This window comes from Nymphaea colorata, chromosome 6 (genome assembly GCF_008831285.2).
Source record: "Nymphaea colorata isolate Beijing-Zhang1983 chromosome 6, ASM883128v2, whole genome shotgun sequence".
Lineage (NCBI taxonomy): Eukaryota > Viridiplantae > Streptophyta > Magnoliopsida > Nymphaeales > Nymphaeaceae > Nymphaea > Nymphaea colorata.
The window spans coordinates 737,525-744,885 of NC_045143.1; the positions used below are offsets into that span (position 1 = coordinate 737,525).

Here is a 7,361-nt window from a genome sequence, read left to right on the forward strand (position 1 = left end):
TTTGATCAACTGTATTTGCTGTCCCTCAACAACCTTCCACTGAATCTATGCCTTCAACCACCACCACCATTCCTAAGTTTTCACGATCGCTGTCCCTTCTCAACCAAACCAGCCTTGACAAAAGTAGCTCCTATTCCCTAATGCTTAGACTGTAGATCCCACACCAAGCTACAACTTCCATGAGTGGACACTTCCATCTACCCTCGCTCTGCATACCTCCACAGAGGAAACTTATTTTTGCTTGCCTGAACTAAGAACACCAGATGAACTGTCATATCTACAAGCGACTCGATAATGTGACAACTGAAATATCAAATATAAACGATTTACAAATTTCTTATTAGGAAGAAGTTAATTTAATGAGAGAGAGAGAGAACCAATTACTTTGATAAGATGTGAAAATTATACTGCGATTTATGTAGTTGCGTGCTAAGTTGGACCAACAAAGCGAGAACTCATTGGTCCCTGAGGGGATTGGGTGCAACAACTTGTCGTGGGAGTTGGTAGTCGAAAGCATCAACCTCTTGTTCTACAAAAAGAAGGGGGGAGGGTCACTGATTGTAGTACAGCAGAGGCGGCACCTCAAAATACTGGAAGAAGCCTTGTAACCTGTGGACACAAAGGGTTGGATAGTAAGTTCTGCTCTCTGCTGGGCGATGGGTTTCCTCGACTCACCCAGAAAGAGAGAACCCATTTAATTAGTGTTACAAACATCAGCAGGAACACTTTCTGAAAAGGGAAGAGATGCCTACAAAATTCTTTTGGTTATTTGAGAACCCCTATGTTCGAGGGCACTGGAATCCAAGCTAGTTCCCACTTACTGCTCGTGGCTATGATCTACAATAATTTCCTCCGCATTTTATTCTATAGATCCAAAAGATATTGCTTCCTATCAAACTCCAAAGTTGCCAGCAATTGGCCACCGCAGCAAGAACTTTAGAACGTACAAAATTTGTAGGACCCGTCGATCGATTCACGACGGGAGAAAATTTTCAAAATTTGAAAACAACAAACAACCAAACGCTTAAAGTAGAAGTGACATTATGCATCTACTTATTATACCTTTCTTAAAGTGTCAATCCTTCTTCTTTGAATGGCAGAGTGGATCCAACTAAGCCTCTGCTTCATCATCTACCATACCTCACATGCACCAACTTAACTAGAAATAATAATAATAATAATAAACAAATAACTAAATAATATACAATTTTAAAGATTCAAACCAGGTGTTGTCGGCCGATACAAACTCATATATCACCAATTTTGGTGATACTGTTGACTTAATTTAATGGTGTATACTTCCAAGTGGGGCGCTTTATAATGTAGAAGATCAATCATTTGGTGGAGAGAATAATGCATCTTTTCTAGAAGCAGTTCCATCCTTCTTTGTAGAGCAAATTGCAGATTCGAAAATGCTTTGCCCATTTAAACAAGGCACGCGCAAAGTGGAGGCAATCATTTTTCAGTTCTTTCTAAACAACTTTTCGGCCTCCTACAGCACACTGCTAATCTCAGAAGCAACGCTGCAACAGTAACTTCCTTTTTTTTTTTTTTTTTTTTTTATCTGAATGGAAAAAGAGGACAGGGATCCTGGGGGTCAGGTTGAGCTAAATATGAAGAAGAAGCCAATCAAAGGAAGAATAATGGGCTGACAAAATGTGAAGAGACAAAGAATTCTCGTTCTCACTGAGATATTGTTGCGATAATCCTTTTCTTTTCTTTTCTTTTTCATGAGGCACATGTTGAAACTCATTTTATAAATTTGATTTAATTTATGTAATACATAATCATTAAAAAAGCAATAGCCAAGCAACTGGCCAATGCAAATGCACCTTTTGTGTATATATATATATATATATATATATAAACCATCCGACCATTCATCCATCCAGAGTCTCCTGCATGCACATCCATAATAACGGATGTTGAACTTTCTCATATGTTATATATAGTACAAATCCATTTTAACCTTTTATTTAAGCATTTCAAGATGTCTTTGAGGTTAAATTTGAATGCCTTTTACAAAAAGGAGATATAAGGAATGCATTATTTCTATAAGCTACCCTTAATTTTTTATAATCTTGAACTGCTAAGATTGTTAAAATATCAGAGGGACCAAACAGAAACACCCGTCACTTGGGTAGGAGGCTAGATTTCTCCAACTTAAAATAGGATTAAAAATTTTAATATCACCAGGTTGTATCTATGTTAACAAAATTTAAACATAGTTCCGAAAAGCAAATTTGTCCATCAAAATGATCCTAAAATTTTAACCGATGCATAAATAAATCTGCCCTAAAACCTTAGAATCCATGCACATTATGAATGAATTTGTCAAAGCAGGATAGACGAATTCAGGAACTAATAAAATATGGCTTGTGTAAAAAGCAGAAAACTGTTTTGATCAAGTTAATATTAATATGATATAATAATATGACATTGCTAATTGCCTTTTACATGTTTTACATTTTTGGTACAGGATTGATTTTTCAAATCTTGCAAATAAAATCACAATCTCTTGAAAATTGCGTGGTTGTATGGCCAGATATTACTACTTTGCAAACTCTTTTATCTGTATTGGAAACTTTTTCAGATAAAATGATAATAATTTTTTTAATTGTCTCCCTTCTGATTGCCTGCCATTGACGAAGCAGTATCTCCACAAGCAGAAATTATCCGTAAATTTCATCCCTTTTTAATCGACAAAAATAACTCTGCCAAATTTTCCAGCTTCACTCGATCCATACTCACGCGTGAAGGCAGGTGAAGAGGCATGGCATGGTCAAAAAAATTATAAAAGGGAAGAGAGAGAAGAAAAAAGGAAAGACAGCTCTGATTTTGATTTTAGAGAAGGAAACGTCACTCCTTGGTTCTCCACGCAGATTTCTGTGAATTTTTTGTCATCTACTTTGGAAAAGAAATTTGGTTTTTATTTTTCGCTTTCTAAAGCCCCATGTGAACAGCCATCGATGGACGTGACTTTTCCAACGGTACCTCATCCCCTAGCCTTAATCAAGGCCATCGACTACAAGATAATCCCCTTCTGTCACTCCCGGGAGATCATGAAAATGCACTCATGGTGGTTTTCCTCTGGCAGCCACCAGAATTTTAGAGCGGCCAAATCTTGAGAGGAGAAACATAACAAAAAGGGGTTTCGCAGAGATATTGCCGTGATTTGCCGAGTAAGGACGAGATATTTTAGGCAAGTTTGTTCCTGGAAACATTGAAGAAAGTTGATTGTGGGAGGTGCTTGCGTAGCCTGTTCTGCAGATATATCACCGTGGGAGTTTTCGATACACGAAGATGAGACGTTTCTGTGGTGTTTGTGAAATGGGTGTGCGGTTCTGGAAAGAAAAAGGAGGTTCTCTTGAGTAGTTTGTTTTTGGTGGTTTTGTAGACAGAAATTGAAGAGAAATGGGGTCATTGAGCAGTTTGGGTATTGGTCTGAGCCTCGTTTTTGGGTGTCTCTTTCTCGCTTTGCTTGCGGAGCTCTACTATGTTCTTTGGTGGAAGAAGAGACTGAACAGGGAGATTGAGGATGAGTACAACAGCTCAATGAAGGAGCTCCTCTATCTCTTCTGCTGGAAGAAGCGTGCTTCGATGAGTTCCGCTGCAGTAAACCCCAAGAAGTTTGTATTGCAGGTAGAAACGCTAGTGCCCGTAACTTACATGAGCAGAACCAGCAGCCGGGCTCAAACAAGGACCTTCTTCTCATGCCTTTTGGGGAGGAGAGCGTTGAGTCTGAGATCATGAGGCTGCACCATCTGTCTGGTCCACCGAGATTTCTCTTCACCATCAAGGAGGAAACCAAGGAAGATATGGAATCCGAAGATGGGAGGTCAAGGTGTGGGAGGAGTAGAAGAGGGTCTAGCACAAAAAGCCTGAGTGATCTTCTAGTTGCCGTCGAAACGCCATTTACTACCCCACTTTCCTCTCCATCATTTCTCACTCCTGTTGCTCTGACTCCTGATTACCATTACCCAAACCTCCCATTTCTGAATGGGTTCAATCCACTCTTTGAATCAAGCATAGAAGGGGAGCTCAACAGGTGGAGATCATCGCCGCCTCCGAAATTCAGGTTTCTGAGGGATGCAGAGGAGAAGCTCTGCAGGAAGCTGATGGAAGCTCAGAAGATTCACCAAAAATCTGGGTGTCTTCTGGAAGAGAAGGCGAACAACCCCAAGAGTTGTTCTGGTCCATCAGCAAAAGAGGAAGACGGGTCTTTCATTACCATAATCATAAACAAAAGCACAGAGAACCAACAAATTCAGCCTCCTCCATCTGGGTCTTCACAGGTACTACCGTTGCAATCTTCCCCACCAGAAAGCACAATACCAGTTAGTAGAAAATCCATGTTCCATTAACATCTCAACAGTGAAACTAATCTTTTCGTTGTATCTAATGATGCCTGTAAAATTTAATATTACATTGGGAATTACAGTATGCTCATTTTATTCTCCAATGGTTTTCATGGGGACCCAGGTAGGCTGAGATTTATCATCTGTACACAAAGTGGAATTCTATAATGCAAGAGCCCGTTTAGTTGTTATCATCGCCCACAGCAGTTAGTTTCTGGCTTTTTAGTCTGTTAACCTGAGATTAGATTCTTAGCGTTGTTTTTCTCTCTTTTGTGGTCTTATACACCTGCCAGCATCCCATGGGTGGGAGTTGCCTTGTATTTACAAAGAAGACAATGTAGTTTAATGTTTGAACATGAGAATCTCTTCATTTCCATTGCCTGGGAGTTGGTGGAGTCTTCTCTTTGCACACCTCTTTCACCAGACATGCTTCAGTTTTAAAATTTAAAATGCCAGCATAAGTTTCTCATGAAATAGGGGCATTTTTCTGCATTAGGTTCTTCTTTCTCACCGGCCTCCAAAAGTTCCTTCATTCTTTTCTATTTTTCTGCCTATTTTGGATTTTTGATATGCTCTGCCCATTTGACGACAAACAGAGTTGGCTGTTAGTCTTCTTGCTGCATGTGAATCTTTGTTTTACATAGGGCAGTCCTAATCAACCAAGCGTTGGTGAAGAGTAAAGTTCGTTTCAAACCTCACATTTCCCTGTGAAAAAAGAAAAAAACAAAGGTTTGAATCCCAATATCCTTCAGCCTAATAGGGGCACAACTGCCCAAATGAAAATTTGTCTTATCTGATAATTTTATTCTTACCTTTGATATCTGAACTCTTTGTGTGGACATCATGGTCATTTTAGATTTGCTGCAGAAACCTTCCATGGGGTATTGAATGTAGGCCCAGGAAAGGAACCTTCAAGATTGTAGGCGTAAACTGTACAGTAACTTCTCTGTGCTCCCTCATCTGAGTGCGGACCACCGCAGGGAGAGGCAGATGCAATTTTTTTTAGTGATACGATTATTTCTTGGAAGATATGTTTTAAGCAAACTATATTCATGAAAAACAAGATTCATGTCCACATCTTGCTTTAATTTATGCATTGACCATTCTTTATGCTGCTTTTATCTTTAATGGGTTTAGGCAGACATGCCCAGATATTGTTGTTATATCGAAATTTATTTCAAGAATTTTTCCCAGAAAAGAGACCTGTAATTATGATTGCTTCTCGCTACCATCATCTTGACCGTTGAATTGTCCGGTAAAGTTTATCCGTCCAACGAAGGGCGAGAGGAAGCATATTACTTTTGTTAACTGAGTCATGTCTACAAGACTGAACAAGGGTTACTTTTCCCCTTTTTCTACTTATTTTTTTTCTTCAATGATATTATGAAAACCTGTAAGCTAGTGCTTATTTTTTGCCTTCTTATAAGGATCAAGATGGCAGCTTTGTCGAAAGTTTGGTGTACTGTATACCAGAAAATCATAATGAAAGAGAGAATAAATCACGGGCTAAATGAGGAGGGGCCCATTCTAGAAGAAGAAGTGGCTGGTGAATATATATATATATATATATAATCTTGCACCTAACCAGAGCCATATGGTTCGCCCAGTTAAGGTAAGGAAAGTGCCGGCCGGAGAACGGCAGATCAGGCTGCGAGTGGCATAGAATCCATCTTAGGTGGAGGCAAGGGGGAAGCGCCAGCGAGCTCTCCCCTGCCATTGCCGGACTGACAACAGAATGGGTGTCTGCCGGAGCTCCACTGGACCGGTGGGAAGGCCCGACGGCTGCCCCCCATTCTGTTGTCGGTCCGGCAATGGCAGGGGAGAGCTCGCTGGCGCTTCCCCCTTCCCTCCACCTAAGATGGGTTCTATGCCAATGGCAGCCTGATCTGCCTTTCTCCGGCTGAGACTTTCCCCTTACAGTAACTGGACAAACCATATGGCCTCGCTATATATTTGTTCGCGACCAGCTGATGAGAACTCCTTTCATGCATATTTGAGAGACGTTCATGGGGATGGTTGACAATTGATGAAGATCAGGAAGTGAACAGTTCGGATTCAGTTGCTATAAACTCGCATTAGTAAATCAGATTTGAAAAAGGAGGAAAACCCAAAAATTTCAAGAACATGCACTAATCGTGGACAACAGAAAAGCCACAACATGTGCTTTGTATATCACACGACAATAAAAAAAAAAAAAATTCTGTGATTTGTTTCAGTGCCAAAAACAGGTACTGAGATTGAGTATCCCTCTAGGTACTCCACGACAGTAAACCAGGCAGGTCTAAGAATGCCTTATTATTTGGCCCGTGATAGTCCTCCTCCTCCTACCCCTAAGTCTTAGGACATATATACCACAAGGCCTACTAAAATGAGAGGGCAGATCTTAATAATCAAGTTATGCCTTCATTAACGCTGCCAACTCCAAAGAAAAGGGCCCACTCAAAAAGTAGTTGTAAGCTGACTTTTTGAAATATTGCACAATAACTTATTTATTTATGAATCGTGATATCTGTTAAGACTTGGAGAATTCTACGTTGTTCGATAGTTAAAAATTGAAGATCAGACACTATAAAAGAAAAGAGCATTGGCGATGCGACAATTGTTCATAGTTTTTTTACAATAATAATCTGGTAATATCCAGCACACATGGCAGCATTATATGTATAATTGATATGAGCGTGAGAGCGCAAATCTTAGTCATCAAAATGAATTATGCCCTTACTAGTGCTGCCAACTCAAAAGAAAAGCGCTGCACATGTTCTTGTTTGATGAACAAAAGTATGTAGGTCACATTCCCATCATCAAATTTTGACAAGGTGGTAATGGACTCTCTCAAAAATTTTCTTGCTTCACCTGCCTTGGGATCTCCGATGGTGCTTTTCTTCTTAATCACCGAATCGCGTCGCTTTCTCCTGATAAATGGCAGGCAGCAGAAAACATTGGCCTTGTGATCTTCGTCTTCCTGTTTCTGTAGGAGCAGGTGGTTGATGAATTTGCGCTGTC

At 40.0% G+C, this 7,361-nt stretch overlaps 1 pseudogene; it reads left to right on the top strand.

The window, feature by feature from the left end:
• Positions 1 to 2,838: 2,838 nt before the first annotated feature.
• LOC116255460 (uncharacterized) lies at positions 2,839 to 4,734 on the top strand (annotated as a pseudogene).
• Positions 4,735 to 7,361: the final 2,627 nt, after the last annotated feature.